The sequence below is a fragment of the Microcaecilia unicolor genome, chromosome 4 (assembly GCF_901765095.1).
Source record: "Microcaecilia unicolor chromosome 4, aMicUni1.1, whole genome shotgun sequence".
In the NCBI taxonomy this organism is placed as follows: domain Eukaryota; kingdom Metazoa; phylum Chordata; class Amphibia; order Gymnophiona; family Siphonopidae; genus Microcaecilia; species Microcaecilia unicolor.
In genome coordinates this window covers 279,013,847-279,030,009 of record NC_044034.1, presented here as the reverse complement: position 1 = coordinate 279,030,009, position 16,163 = coordinate 279,013,847, and the positions used below count along the sequence as shown (strand labels likewise).

Below are 16,163 nucleotides of genomic sequence, written 5' to 3'. Positions count from 1 at the left end.
ACATTGAAGAGCAAAAAAAAAGAATATTCTCTTAACCATTTTCTTTAAATCTAGCTCATCATACAAGCAATCTAAATCCTGTCATTAGTGTCACTCTGGAGTGATGACAGCTCTCCCCCATGACACCATGAACACTACCTCCATGGCATCCTCAGCCTCAGCTGACCTTGGGAACAGAAGACCAGACTTGAGAATAAAAACCAGGTCATTTAGGGCACCTTTTTGTGCCTTATTAGTTATAAAAACAGGTCTAGCTCAAAACGTCTGAGTTTTAGTCCTGGATGGTTTTGTTTTGTTCTATTATGGCTGAAAAACGTCTTAGGAACACCCAAGTCCCTCCCTGAATACGCCCCTGACATGCCCCCTTGAGATTTGAACACACTGCAGACGAACAGGATAGAAAAATGTCTAAAAACAGGTTTTAAAAATACCGATTTGGACATTTTTGTACAAAAAACATCCAAATGCCACTTTTTAGACATGTTTCTCTTTCAAAAATGAGCCCCAAAGTCTATAAAACATCAAACAGTAAGATGTACAATCAAACCTCAATGCTGGCAACAGAAAGAGACCTTCCACTTTAAGAATCAAGACAGTACTAGATGGTTCTATTTTCCCTGTAAATTGGGATAGTCTGGTGCCCTTTACATCAGAAATCCAGCAACAGAAGACCTCACACATCCTCCTGCTAGAACCTCTAGGCATACAACCCTCACATTTTTTCAGATACATCAACCTGACCTATTGATATGTTCTTTCAACCAGTTGCTGCCTGCTCCAGGACTTTCTGCACAGGGGATAGTATAATGTATCCCACCTGGAATGCCCCAAACTAAAACACTGTAAAATGCAAAAACTGAGCTATCATCTCTAATCATCTAACCTTTTTCAACCTGATTAATGTTACATCCACTGCAACATCATCAACTTAGTATAGTTTAAATGATTAGACACATGGATTTATTTAGGAATGATTTTCCCCTGCCACACACAATAGAAGCAAAAATTTATTGTACAGCATGGACATAGCCAGGGAGGGGGGTCCAGAGCCCGAGGTGAGGAAACACATTTTAGCCCCCCCCCCCCCCGGCGTCGCCGACCCCCCCCCCCCCAGCACTGCCACCACCAACAACAACAACTTTGCCCCCCCTGCTGACGACCATCCCGAGCCCCCCTTCCCGCCGCCGACCCTCTCGGACCCCCCCCCCCCGCCGATGACCCTCCCCCGCCGTTGCTGTCGCCTACCTTTGCTGGCGGGGGACCCCAACCCCCCGCCAGCCGAGGTCCTCTTCCTTTGTTCTGAGTCTGACGTCCTGCACATTGTACGTGCAGGATGTCAGACTCAGAAACAGAACGAAGGAAGAAGAGGACCTCAGCAGGCGGGGGTTGGGGTCCACCACCAGCAAAGGTAGCAGACGGCGACAGCGGGTTGGCAGCGGGAGGGGAGGTCAAGAGGGTAATCGGCAGGGGGTCCAGGGCCAAATCTATGGGGGCCCAGGCCCCTGTGGCCCCATGTAGCTACGTCCCTGTTGCACAGAGCCTATATATGCTGCAGAGAAAAAAGATTTCAGATACCGGGTCTAAAACTGGAAACCCCTTAAAAATAATGCATTATATCTGTACAGAAAAGTTCATACTTTGAAATTTTTCATCTGCTAACTTATCATCCCCATCAAATAGGCCCTTTTACAATGGCGCGGAACAGCTACTGCGGTGTTAGCATGCACCAATCAGGCACTACCGCCGGGCTACTGCAGGAGCCTGGTGGTAGTGCCTGCCCCTCCAAGCGCCATTTTCAGCGCACTGGATTTTTTAAAAAATTTCTGCGCCGGGAGATTACCCTGCAGTAATCGGGCAGCACCATGCACTGCTTGGTTACTGTTGGGTTAGCGCAGGAGCCCTTACTGCCTCCTAAACAGGTGCGGTAAAAAGGGGGCCTCAGCACACGGAAAACCCATGTGCCAAACGCCACTACGGGCTCACTTGTACCGCAGCGTGGTAAAAGTGGCCCAAAGTGAGATAATCTGGGAACATTTCATGTTGTTTAATGTTCTAAGAGCATGTTCTAAGTACAGCCTCGTACCATCTGGGCAGCTTGTAGCTATTTGGTTCTGCATCACTTTGAACAAACTGTCCTCTGAGCAAACAGCTTATCTTTTATCTTTCTGAAAGGTAATCAATAGAAATAAAACAACACATAGACAAGAAGATAAAATGATACCTTTTTTATTGAATTAACTTAATACATTTTCTGAGACAATTGCAAACGGGTAGTTTTATCGTTTATTTTTTCATCGTATGTCTCATTCTTAACAGAACCCGACTACTAACAAATGAACATTCAATATCTTTTTAAAAGGCTGAATGCTGCAATTAGTAATAGAAATGCCTTTGAAAGCTACACAGCTACAAGGCAGAGCTGAGGAGTTAGGAGAGTGGCTTGCTCAACAATCACTTGGCACTTTTCACTTAAAGATTAAGCTCAAATAACAGAGTAAGACACAGAGTTAGTCTTCAGGGATTCATTTCACACCACAGGGCTAATTGATAAGAGACTAGATGCCAATGGCACAAGCAAAAAAAAAGTGTTGCTGAATCTTTCCAGACATCAAAAACAATACCAAGTAGCACTCCTTTCCTCGAGAGCTGATGCTTCAATAAAATCGGTTAGTCTATAAAGTGCCATCAGCCTGTCATTTTTGCTGCTCCAGATAAAAACAGCTGTCCCTTTGAAAGTTCTCCTTATCTGCATCCCATTCTTTTTGGCTACAGCAAGCAAACTTTAGAAAGTGGAACTCATAAAATAAACAGAAACATTGACTGCAAATAGACACAAGGAAGGAAATCAAACATCGGTAGAATAATATCAGGATACAACCTTCCAAATTTCTCTCTCTATATAACTAGGCATATAACATGACTTCCAGAAACTCATCCTGGGGACACCATAGCTACAGGATAGGCACAGTGACTGGTCACGAGATAAATTTGTATATATTGGTTTTCCGGTAATGGCATATCTACCCAATACTAACCCAACTGGTTGTGGGGCCACCAGGACCTGGGAAACCCTAGTATAAATATACACTTTCATACACAAAGTGATTAAATCAGCATGAATACTCACCGACGGATTTCGCACTAGGTCCCTTTGTTGAAACATTGCTACACAAAAATTGCACTGACTCAATAATGAAACACCGACAGGCTGGCAGGCCAGATGGTAGCAGCTATGGAAATCTTAGTAATCCTGAAGCAGCACTGTGGCTGTTACTGCGAGACAGTTGACACTGAAAGCACAACAGGAAAATCTGCTCTACAATTCCAGGAAAGCCAGCTCCACCCAATCACCTCCGCCAGAGTTTATGCATCCAGATTTTACCCAGCAATCCAGTTGCTTTGTCCTAGACCAGAAAGCTAAACTATCCACTTTCTTCCTCTGCATTCAGCTTAAATTGAGTGAAGAAAAGCTGCAATAGATCAGGTTTTCTGAGTGAGCATCCCTAACCGAGGTAACAATGATGGCTTGAATTAGGGGCTCTGGGCTCTGCCACTATTGCAAATTGGAATAAGCTCAACTAGCTGTGTAATTAATCTGGGGTGAATAAAGTTCTGCCGTTCCCAGGCCCATAACAGGAAATTGACCTGAACTTCCAGAGTCTGCCACACAATGTATGCCCTAGGGGTAGGGGAGGATGGAGTGATCCTACGAAAAGTATGGTAGAATAGAAAAAAAATAAAAAAAAGTTTACTGTTATGTCCGTTAGTTGGTCCTCCAAGTTTCATCCAGCAATACAAGTTCCAAACAAGTAAAAGATCACCTAAAGCATAGGACATCTCTGCTTATATACCTTCTTGTACTGGAACGAATTATTTTCCATGAAATAACTGAGAAACTTTCACCTCTGTCCTACCACTCATATCTAATATTCATTGAAGTTTTCCACAAGTTTATTGAAATAGGGTTTAAAAAAACAACCTTTTAAAAGGGATTTCTATAATATCTGTTTTATTGTTCTAGGATCTTGCCAGGTACTTGTGACCTGGATTGGCCACTGTTGGAAACAGGATACTGGGCTTGATGGACCTTCGGTCTGTACCAGTATGGCAACACTTATGTTCTTATATGTTCTTATATACCTGCCAGTCTTTACACCCTGTATATTTGAAGGTCAACAGTTAACCAACACAGTCAACATCTTTTTTAAATGCCAGCTTTGGTGGTCAAAAAATATCCAGATATTTACGGAAACTGTGTAGCTAGTGGCCGGTGATGGATATCTGGATAAGGCAGTCAGTGTTGGAACTTATTCAAATAGTGAAAATCTTCAATCCACTCTCTGGATAAATTATCTGGATAATGTAGGACAGTCTTATCCGTTCTAAGTTATCCAGGTAAGTGAATCAAAAAGCAAGCTGAAGATTAACACCAATTATAGCCAATAATTGGTTGCTAATGCCAATTAGTAGCTCATTAATCAATATTATGCATATAAATGACAGTTTTCTATAACTTGTGTGCACAACTTTGCGCACTAAGTGTAAAGATGTGCATGCAAGTTTATAGAAGTAGGGGGTTAATGAGGACCTATGTTAATAAAATAAGTACAAAAATGAGTGCAAGTGGGTGCTATGGACTTTCTGGAGAGATTGAGAGGGGTTGAGCGATTGGTAGAGAGCACTCAATTTCGTGGGAAATGCACTTTCATACATTTCATCAATTATATATGCATCCAAGCCGGACACATAAGATCTGGCTAGACATTTTGGAACAATGCCCAAAATGTGAAAGAGCAATGGGAACATGTGTTCATAGTTTTTGGGACCACCCTCTTATACAACCATATTAGACCTCAATGTAGTCCTAACTGGACAATATGATGAAACAACAAATGCCTAGAAATTTGGAGTTGTGTATTCTAGATACAACAGATGATCTAGAATTGGAATTAGTGGCACAGGAGCTCTTTGTGCACATGACTTGTTTAATTCAAAAAATGTGTATCCTAGTACATTGGATCAAGTCTGAGCCACCAACTTGTACAGCAAAGAAGGAGAAGGAGATCCTGATGGGTATCAAACAGCAAGCAAACAAGTGAAGTCCAAAAGTAAAGAAAAATCCAAAGAGTCGAGCTTTAAAAGTAGCAGTCTCATATAGATGATATCTCCTTGGCAAAGGGGCAGCGTTGCCAGCATCGCTGTGAGCACTTTTGGTCTACCTTGCAGCCCGCAGCCTGCAGCTGTCTTCCAAACTAATCCTGCCTTTTTCTTTTTTCTTTCACACAGCAATGGAGGGAGGAAGGGATGGGAAGGGGGGAGGGATTACGGTTTCTGTATTAGATAACAGAGTGTTGCCGTGTATTGTTTTATTTTGTTGGTTTTTTTAATGCTGTTTGGCGCTTTCTTGGCCTATTTGTATTGTACTGTTCTTTGTGCATTTAATAAATAAAATTTTCACAAAGAAAAAAGTGGCAGCCTCAATTTATTCCAGATAAAAAGTCCAAAAACTGGTCAACAACGGCATCTCCAGTTCATGCTTATTTTATTCACAGTCAAACCACACCCTCTTGAAATCTCTTTGTGGTATGGATCTTCATGTATAAATAGCAGCTTTCTGAAATCAGTATTTAAAAGTATATGTGATATACACGTGTAAATGGCACTATTTCCATTTCTAAAATAATAGTCATAGTCACAAAAAACCCTTCATCTATACTCATTCATAGTGGCGTACTTTCAAAGCATTTAGACTTACAAAATTACATGGAGGGGCATTTTCAAAAGGGACGTCCAAGTTGCGATTTGGTTGTCCTTGCAAAACGTCCAAATCCAGGGGGCAGGGAAACCTGTATTTTCGAAACAAGCTGGACGTCCATCTTTAGTTTCAAAAATACCGTCAGGGACGTCCAAATCCTTACATTTCGCCATCCCTAGACATGGAAGTTTCTGATTTTCAGCAATTTTCGAAACCAAAGACGTCCATGTCAAAAACAACCAAATGCAAGCCATTTGGTCATGGGAGGAGCCAGCATTTGTAGTGCACTGGTCCCCTTGACATGCCAGGACATCCTAGGGGGCACTGCAATGGACTTCATAAATTGCTCCCAGGAACATAGCTCCCTTAACTTATGTGCTGAGCCATCCCAACCCCCCCCCCCAAAACCCACTACTCCCCAACTATACACCACTACCATAGCCCTTACGGGTGAAGAGGGGCACCTAGATGTGGGTACAGTGGGTTTGTGGTGGGTTTTGGAGGGCTCACTGTTTCCTCCACAAACATAACAGGTAGGGGGGGTGGGGCTGGGTCCGCCTGTCTGAAGTGCACTCACCCACTAAAACTGCTCCAGGGACCTGCATACTGCTGTCATGGACCTGAGTATGACATCTGAGGCTGGCATAGAGGCTGGCACAAAATATTTTGAAAGATGTTTTTTGAGGGTGGGAGGGGGTTGGTGACCACTGGGGGAGTAAGGGGAGGTGATCCCCGATTCCCTCCGGTGGTCATCTGGTCATTTTGGTCACCTTTTTGTTCCTTAGTCGTAAGAAAAACAGGTCCGGGTGAAAACGTCCAAGTGTTCATCAGGGACGTCCTTGTTTTTTTTTTATTATGGGTCAAGGACATCCAAGTGTTAGGCATGCCCAAGTCCCGCCTTCGCTATGCCCTCGACATGCCCCCTTGAACTTTGGCCATCCTTGCGACGGAGTGCAGTTGAAGACATCCTAAATCGAGCTTCGATTATACCGATTTGGACGTCCCTGGGAGAAGGACGTCCATCTTCCGATTTATGTTGAAAGATGGACGTCCTTCTCTTTTGAAAATGAGTCCGATAGTAACCTATAGAACTTTGTAAGTCTAACTGCTTTGAACATACAGTAAGCCCCATAGACTCATACACTTTTCTAGGCCACTTCCTAAATGGCCTTGATAAAAGGCCCATATAACTATCACGCTGTAGAGACCTCTAAGGTTCTGCATAGTGTGGACAGCAGAGACCCCTTCCACTCCAACAACAAGTTCTCCTGAGATGTGAGGTAATGGATGAGGAAAACCCTTTTGGAGAGAAACTAGATTGCTATAAAACCCCAGCTCTGTCTGAAATTCTTTGTCTTTGACTCCTGCTTCTCTGGCCATTGTACAGCAGAGAGAGGGGGAAGGCTCTTTTGTTCTAATACTCTAGCCATTGTTGCTGGAGGGGATCAAGGGCTTTGATTAGGCCAGTCATAATATCATAAAGAGTAAAAATGTGGTGAGATAGCAGTAACAGGGTTGTTGGGACTTCTGCAGTTGCTTGGAGTTGGGAGTTGGAAGCTGCAATGGGGAACCAGCTTACCACTATTTCTTAAGGAGAAGGATAGAGGAGTGAAACAGCTGAAGAAACAGGAGGAATAATAGGGGATCCTGATTCTGAGAAGCAGGAGAGGACACAGGAAGTCCCTGGGATCTACACAAGAGTACAATGAGGACCAAGTTACTGCTCCACAAATATATTCTGGATCCACAGTTTGTGCCTCTACTTAAGAGGTCACCTGAAACCTTGTAGAATGCATCTAAAGACTCTCCAGAGCCACCTTCCCTTTCAGAAGATACACTGACTCAATTGCTCTTTTAATCCACTATGCCATAGATAATTTTGAAGCTGCATCACCCTTGCAAGGTTGGCTGAACAAAAGAAACAGCCAGTCAGATTTCTGGAAGGAATTTGTGACCTCTCAATAGTGAATCAACACCCTGAGGACATTCAGCTTGTGTAGTCTTCACCACCTCATCCTTCCATCTCCTGGAAAAGGTCAGTATAGAGATGAATTAGGTGAGATGGAAGGGAGAAACCACTTTAGGCAAGAAAGAGGGAACTGTGTGGAAAGACACTGCAAAAAACAAACCAACCAACAAACAAAACCCACTATGACTTTGAAGAAGGTTTTGGAGCTTTCATAAGCCCAAAGGAGAGTGCTTTGGATCAAACATGCCTACATGACTGCCTAGGACCACAGAACTACAGAAAGCACCTGTATCTGGCTCTGATGATGTGGAAGTATGTTTAGATATATCCAGGGGGGTCAGAAACTCCTCCAGTCTGACCAACAGTAACATAGAGATTAAGTCTACCATTCAAAAAAAAAGAGGATTCCACAGGAGGCACTGACCCCCTTGAGGTCTACAATAGAGTAGAAGGTACCCCTTCTCTGAGAACTACAACGTAGATTACAGCCTGACTAAACCCAGGGGCCCTTTTACTAAGTCACTGAGATACTGCCCAGCTACCGCGTGGCCATTGTGGTAATTTCATTTTTGACATACGTTCGCTATGTGCGCCAGAAAATATTTTTATTTTCTGGCACACGGGTGGTAATTGGTCGGTAATTGGCATTTTATGGGCATAGACCATTACCACCCAGTTACCGCATGAGACCTTACTACTAGGTCAATGGCTGGCGATAAGGTCTCAGACCCAAAATGGATGCGCGGCAATTTTCATTTTGCCGCACGTCCATTTTCAGCAAAAATTTTAAAAGGCATTTTTTATAGGTTTGCTGAAAAATGATTCTGCACGGGCCCTAAACACGCATCTACACTACCGCAGGCCATTTTTCAGGGTCTAGTGGTCACTTCAGGGGCAGGAACATACCCCACTCATTCCTGCTCAGAGCGCTGCTCCAATGGAACTGACTAGCGAGACTGCCGCAGGAGGTCCTGGCAGCCATTTTGAGGTTAGAACCAGCACAGGCAGAAGTGAGTCCCCTGCCTGTGCTGGTTCCATCCACAAAATGGTGCTGGGACCTCCCACAGAATGGGCAGTCTCGGCAAACATTTCCATTGGAGCAATGGCATGGGGCAGGAACAAGTGGGGTTCGTTCCTGCCCCTAACGAGGACACTAGACTACCAGGGTACTTAAGGTAGTTTTTCCTGCTGCCTGTACTTTGCCAACCTCTGCTGTAAAGGTAGAAAAGTAAGGAGAGACATTTGATTGCCTAGGTGGTACCTGAGAGCTAGAACAAAATGATGACATTTCCAAAAAGGGATTCCAGATGTTCACAAAGAGAATCAGAAAGTGGAAATGGTAAAAAGTCTGTATTAGATCCAAGGAATGATAAGGAAATTCACTTGAAAACTGAGGATGACCTCATTTACACAGCCTAAGCCACCCAATAACTACAGAATGAACAGGGGCTCAAGCACCAGAGAACTCTAGGAATCACAGACACAAACAGTTAGGAGCTGAGCTTTCTAAATACTGGACCAACTGTAACAAATCATGATTATCACTGCTTGCCTTGAATTCACCGAACAAATCTGAGCCACCAGAGACCAATCCTTATCTAGCTGAAATTCCAAGCTTCAATATCCCATCTTGTAGAGAGAGGCATTATCTAAATCCACAGATCCTGTCCCTTACTCACTCTCAGAAACTCTGCTTTGGCTGGATTTATTTTCATCACATTTTGCCATTCAGTTAGTAATAGCTAACATACACTCTGACAAGTTTGCTAGAGTCTCAGCACACAGTTCTTCCGGAGACGAAACTTGATATTATAAGACTGAATTAATTCCCCCAATGCAAGGAGATACAAATTAAACAGTACAGGAAACTGCTGAACCCCATAGAACTCCCTGGGGGACTAGAAGTGGGTCAGATTTGATATCCTTAAGAACAATGGCTTGGCTCCTATTTTCTGGAAAGGAGGACCACCTCTGTGCGGAACCAGAGACTACAATCTCCAATTAACTGAATAATAAGTATAAAGTAATGTAGAGTCTCATATGTGGTACTAAGGCCTAAGAAAACCAGAACCACATCCCTCCTTTATCTAAATCAATGAAGACACAACTAAGTCAGTGTCATTTCCATCCCATCACAGATTCTGAAGCTGGACTGTGAAGGGTTCATCAAATTTCATACCTCACAGTTTATCTAGAGCTGTATTAAAACTACTTTATCAACTTATACAATAAGGAAGATTAGATAAAAATCTAAAATGAGAAAATTTAGTATGTTTCTCAATTCTTAACAAGGGGCATTTGAGGAACATATTAGGATAGATGTTATCAAGCAAAGTACACGACCTCAAAGCATATTGGTGTAACTGGCATGCCTTTTTTACTACTATTTGAGTTCCGTTTTAGGCTGCTTTGTTGATTTTAGAATTTGCTTTTGCAAAATACACGGCTAAATACAGGAGTTTCTCCCTATATTGTGGCTGTCATTTCTGTGAGACACGCTTGGTTTTAAGATTTTTTTCCGTCTTACATCTGGAGGTGTTGGATACATACACATTTTATTCTATTTACAATCAAACCCTGACCCCTGAGGCAGGCGTTGTTTAACGCCGAAACACGGCCCGTGTCGGATCATTTATCAATAAAATAATCCTGTTGTCTCAGTCTTGAAGGCCCAGTGTTGCTTTTTTTGTCCATGCCAATAATGCACACAACTTATGCCACCATTTCAATGAAATTACAAGCATATATTTTGCCACAATCACACACAGATTTACATGTACGAAGCAGCATATATGCATAGAAGTCTCTACAAAGGGTATGTTCAGGGAGGTCCTTAAAAGTATTTTATTATAACAATACACATAGGGGTCAATATTCAAAAGGGTTTAACTGGGCAGGAGAGGCTCCTGACCAGTTAAACTCTGGTTGCCCACCAATATTCAATGGCACTTAACCGGGTAGTACTGCTGAATACCTCTGCTAACTGGCCATTCCCTAACCAGGTAGGTTAGGGTAGTCCAAAGGCAGAGTTTGGACAGAGTCACAACTTGACAATTAGCAGCAATATTCAGGGCCTGATATTCAGACTGTGGGAGTTGGCCAGGCTGCCCCCTGTGGTTGGCGCTGAGCCTGAAATTTCCAGTGACCGGCATTGAATATCTGGGCATTTTTTGCTGGTTTCAATTTAAGTGGCCAAGCCAATATTCAGCACTGGCTGATTAAGTTTAAACTAGCCAAAGATATACCAGCTATTTTGGCAGCCTAATTTGGCCAGCAGTGTGCTGAATATCGGTGAATAGTCGGTTATATCATGTGATATAACTGGTTGTCTGCTAACCCTATGATTCTATAGAGGTCACTGTGGCCCCACGCAGAAACGCCCCTGGTGCACGGTAAGCTTTAGTAAAAGGGCCCCTCAACCCTCTATTGCCTCAGGTACAAACTGGTTAAAAGATAGAAAACAGAGAGTAGGGTAAATTGGTCAGTATTCTGGGACCACTGCTTTTTAACATATTTATAAATGACCTAGATATGGGAGTAACAGGTGAGGTAATTAAATTTGCTGATGACACAAAGTTATTCGAAGTCGTTAAATCACGGGAGGATTGTGAAAAATTACAAGAGGACCTTAGGAGACTGGGCGTCTAAATGGCAGATGATGTTTAATGTGAGCAAGTGCAAAGTGATGCATGTGGGAAAGAGGAACCTGAATTATAGCTACGTCATGCAAGGTTCCACGTTAGGAGTCACAGACCAACAAAGGGATCTAGGTGTCATCGTTGATGATACGTTGAAACCTTCTGCTCAGTGTGCTGCTGCGGCTAAGAAAGCAAATAGAATGTTAGGTATTATTAGGAAAGGAATGGAAAACAAAAATGAGGATGTTATAATGCCTTTGTATTGTTCCATGGTGCAACCACACCTCGAATATTCTGGTCGCCGCATCTCAAAAAAGATATAGTGGAATTAGAAAAGGTGCAGAGAAGGGCGACAAAAATGATAAAGGGGATTGTTTCGACTTCCTTATGAGGAAAGGCTAAAGCTGCTAGGGCTTTTCAGCTTGGAAAAAAGGTGGCTGAGGGGAGATATGATAAAGGTCTATAAAATAATGAGTGGAGTTGAACGGGTAGATGTGAAGCGTCTGTTTATGCTTTCCAAAAATACTAGGACTAGGGGGCATGTGATGAAGCTACAATGTAGTAAATTTAAAATGAATCGAAGAAAATATTTCTACACTCAACGTGTAATTAAAGTCTGGAATTCGTTGCCAGAGAATGTGGTAAAGATGGTTAGCTTAGCGGAGTTTAAAAAATGTTTGGACGGCTTCCTAAAGGAAAAGTCCATAGACCATTATTAAATGGACTTGGGGAAAATCCACTATTTCTGGGATAAGCAGTATAAAATGTTTTGTACTTTTTTGGGATCTTGCCAGGTATATGTGACCTGGATTGGCCACTGTTGGAAACAGGATGCTGGGCTTGATGGACCTTTGGTCTTTTCCAGTTCAAACTTCTTCTACTAACCTATAAATGTACTCACTCTGCTGCTCCCCAGTATCTCTCCACACTCGTCCTTCCCTACACCCCTTCCCGTGAACTCTGCTCCATGGATAAATCCTTCTTATCTGTTCCCTTCTCCACTACTGCCAACTCCAGACTTCGTGCCTTCTGTCTCGCTGCACCCTACGCCTGGAATAAACTTCCTGAGCCCCTACATCTTGCCCCATCCTTGGCCACCTTTAAATCTAGACTGAAAGCCCACCTCTTTAACATTACTTTTGACTCGTAACCACTTGTAACCACTCGCTTCCACCTACCTCCTCTCTTCCTTCCCGTTCACATTAATTGATTTGATTTGCTTACTTTATTTATTTTTTGTCTATTAGATTGTAAGCTCTTTGAGCAGGGACTGTCTTTCTTCTATGTTTGTGCAGCGCTGCGTATGCCTTGTAGCGCTATAGAAATGCTAAATAGTAGTAGTAGTAGTAGTCCCAGTATGGCAATACTTATGCACTTATGTAAAGGTCCTGTTTACTAAGGTGCGCTAGCATTTTAGCACATGCAGAAAATTAGCAAGTTCTGATTAAGGGGTCCTTTAACTAAGGTGCGCTGAAAATGGTTTGCGTTAGTATAGGCGCAGGTTTTGGACACGAGCCGATCCATTTTTCAGCACGCCTATAAAAAGGCCTTTTTTAATTTTTGCTGAAAATGGATGTGCGGCAAAATCAAAATTGCCACGCATCCATTTTGGGTCTGCAACCTTACCGCCAGCTATTGACCTAGAGGTAAAGTCTTGCGCAGTAACCGGGCAGTAATTACCTCCATCAGTCAAATGCCACTTGGCATGTGCCTGATACGAGCATCTGAAAATAAAAATTATTTTTTGGCTGTGTGTATCGGCCACGCGCCAAAATTGAAATTACCACAAGAGTCATGCGGTAGTCAGGCGGTAACTCAATTTTGGCACATGTTGGGCATGCGTAGATGCTTACATACTTAGTAAAAGGACCCCTAAGTGCCCATAGTAATACTGTGGTCACCTACACAGCACTCACTAAAAATGCTAATGCACCTTTAGCGCGGGTTAGTAAACTGGGCCCTAAGATTGAAAGCCCTCCGAGGATAGGGAAATACCTGCTGTACTTGAATGTAACTCTCCTTGAGCTGCTACTGAAAAGACACAAGCTAAATGCAATAAATAAATAAATAAATAACTATCTAAAATAAAAATAAATGATACAAATTATAACAGCAGAAACTTGCTGGAGGTGTAGGTGGAAGGAAAAAGACTCGACGGAAGACCAAAGGAAAAAAAAAAAGATGTAGATCAATACTATTCACTAGGATAGTGAGGTCTGCAGCTCAAGTAAGAGGATCATGCTTGAGCAGGCAGAATGCCAGAAGATGGTAGGACTATATACTCCATATGAGTGGAAATTTTATATAGGAGAAGATGCTGATGATATTCTTTAAGCTGAAGTTAACAGTATCTACGATGACAGCTGCTCTCATGCTGACTGAATCATTGGGTCAGTATTCAAAACCCAACCAGTGAGATTTTATTAAATGCCAGCTTGTCATTTAAAAAAATACATATAATCAACATTGCTTTAAGAATAGGTGGCAGTGATGAATATATGTGGAGAGCGCTCACTGCCTACAACTCCTTTATATAAGCAACAGAATGATGATTCATTGATATCATATTGGTAGTGATGCTAAAAAAACAACATACACCCAATGTAACAAATAATGTCTCATTATTTAGCTCATAGGAGACTTATTTGTCACTAATTAATTCTCTGTTTGATCATCATTTCCTTTAATAATACTGTGCACCATGCATCAAATGAATTGCTTATTATTACCAACCACTGAAGACATTAAGTGAGTCGTCTGGTGGTTAGTGCAGTGAACTTTGATCCTGGGGGGATTGGGGTCAAGTCCCATTGCAGCCCCTTGTGACTCTGGGAAAGTTACTTAACCGTCTGTTGTCCTAGGTACAAAATAAATACCTGTATATACAGTGGGGGAAATAAGTATTTGATCCCTTGCTGATTTTGTAAGTTTGCCCACTGACAAAGACATGAGCAGCCCATAATTGAAGGGTAGGTTATTGGTAACAGTGAGAGATAGCACATCACAAATTAAATCCGGAAAATCACATTGTGGAAAGTATATGAATTTATTTGCATTCTGCAGAGGGAAATAAGTATTTAATCCCTCTGGCAAACAAGACCTAATACTTGGTGGCAAAACCCTTGTTGGCAAGCACAGCGATCAGACGTCTTCTGTAGTTGATGATGAGGTTTGCACACATGTCAGGAGGAATTTTGGTCCACTCCTCTTTGCAGATCATCTCTAAATCATTAAGAGTTCTGGGCTGTCGCTTGGCAACTCGCAGCTTCAGCTCCCTCCATAAGTTTTCAATGGGATTAAGGTCTGGTGACTGGCTAGGCCACTCCATGACCCTAATGTGCTTCTTCCTGAGCCACTCCTTTGTTGCCTTGGCTGTATGTTTTGGGTCATTGTCGTGCTGGAAGACCCAGCCACGACCCATTTTTAAGGCCCTGGCGGAGGGAAGGAGGTTGTCACTCAGAATTGTACGGTACATGGCCCCATCCATTCTCCCATTGATGCGGTGAAGTAGTCCTGTGCCCTTAGCAGAGATACACCCCCAAAACATAACATTTCCACCTCCATGCTTGACAGTGGGGACGGTGTTCTTTGGGTCATAGGCAGCATTTCTCTTCCTCCAAACACGGCGAGTTGAGTTCATGCCAAAGAGCTCAATTTTTGTCTCATCTGACCACAGCACCTTCTCCCAATCACTCTCGGCATCATCCAGGTGTTCACTGGCAAACTTCAGACGGGCCGTCACATGTGCCTTCCGGAGCAGGGGGACCTTGCGGGCACTGCAGGATTGCAATCCGTTATGTCGTAATGTGTTACCAATGGTTTTCGTGGTGACAGTGGTCCCAGCTGCCTTGAGATCATTGACAAGTTCCCCCCTTGTAGTTGTAGGCTGATTTCTAACCTTCCTCATGATCAAGGATACCCCACGAGGTGAGATTTTGCGTGGAGCCCCAGATCTTTGTCGATTGACAGTCATTTTGTACTTCTTCCATTTTCTTACTATGGCACCAACAGTTGTCTCCTTCTCACCCAGCGTCTTACTGATGGTTTTGTAGCCCATTCCAGCCTTGTGCAGGTGTATGATCTTGTCCCTGACATCCTTAGACAGCTCCTTGCTCTTGGCCATTTTGTAGAGGTTAGAGTCTGACTGATTCACTGAGTCTGTGGACAGGTGTCTTTCATACAGGTGACCATTGCCGACAGCTGTCTGTCATGCAGGTAACGAGTTGATTTGGAGCATCTACCTGGTCTGTAGGGGCCAGATCTCTTACTGGTTGGTGGGGGATCAAATACTTATTTCCCTCTGCAGAATGCAAATAAATTCATATACTTTCCACAATGTGATTTTCCGGATTTAATTTGTGATGTGCTATCTCTCACTGTTACCAATAACCTACCCTTCAATTATGGGCTGCTCATGTCTTTGTCAGTGGGCAAACTTACAAAATCAGCAAGGGATCAAATACTTATTTCCCCACTGTAGCATGTAAACTGTTTTGATGGTAAACACAGAAAGGCGCTATACCAAGTTCCTTTCCCTTAAGAAGCAAATGTCTGAAAATGACTGGATGCTTAAACAATTTTTTCTTCACAGAGAACAGCTCTTTATGAATTATAAAATAAGAATGTTTCCGGATGTTTCCAAAGCAACTCAAAAACGGCGTAAAGAATTTCTTAAATTACGCCCAAAGATACAACAATTGGGTGCTCTTTTCTGGTTAAACTTCCCATGCAAATGTGTAGTTAAATTAAATTCTGTAAAATATGTTTTTTTTTAATCCTAAACAATTTAATTCTTTTTTTG

At 42.7% G+C, this 16,163-nt stretch overlaps 1 protein-coding gene across 5 annotated transcripts in view; it reads right to left on the bottom strand.

The window, feature by feature from the left end:
* Positions 1 to 16,163, bottom strand: part of MID1 (midline 1) — a 496,103-nt gene that overhangs the window by 181,707 nt on the left and 298,233 nt on the right. The window contains exon 1 of one of the 5 annotated variants that reach the window (XM_030201610.1): positions 3,128 to 3,253. The exons of the other annotated variants lie outside the window; for them this stretch is intronic. The gene's annotated coding sequence lies outside the window, so the exon portion shown is untranslated. Of the gene's footprint in view, positions 1 to 3,127; positions 3,254 to 16,163 lie in introns of those variants that run through there. 5 annotated transcript variants of the gene reach the window in all.